Source organism: Mesitornis unicolor, unplaced genomic scaffold, assembly GCF_000695765.1.
Source record: "Mesitornis unicolor isolate BGI_N332 unplaced genomic scaffold, ASM69576v1 scaffold11964, whole genome shotgun sequence".
Lineage (NCBI taxonomy): Eukaryota > Metazoa > Chordata > Aves > Mesitornithiformes > Mesitornithidae > Mesitornis > Mesitornis unicolor.
The window spans coordinates 109,101-109,368 of record NW_010180818.1 but is presented as its reverse complement, the minus strand read 5'-3'; positions in this window follow the sequence as shown (position 1 = coordinate 109,368).

Here is a 268-nt window from a genome sequence, read left to right as displayed (position 1 = left end):
CTTCGGGGCATGGCGCCGTTGTGCAGGCAGGCGTAGCGGGCTCCTGGTGTGCCTGGGCTCCCACCTTTCAGCCGCCTCATTTTCCTCAGGTGGCATCGCTTTCTTTTAAGACCTCCTCATTATCCTCCTATCTGTGTTTAAAGTTATTTTCCTCGCTTTAATAAAACGAGAATTTCACACCACTCTGCTGAGCTGCTTTTTTTAATTATTATTTTATTTTTTTCCTACGTCTTCACCCGCTGCCTTCCTGCGGCTGTTACCGTGGTGG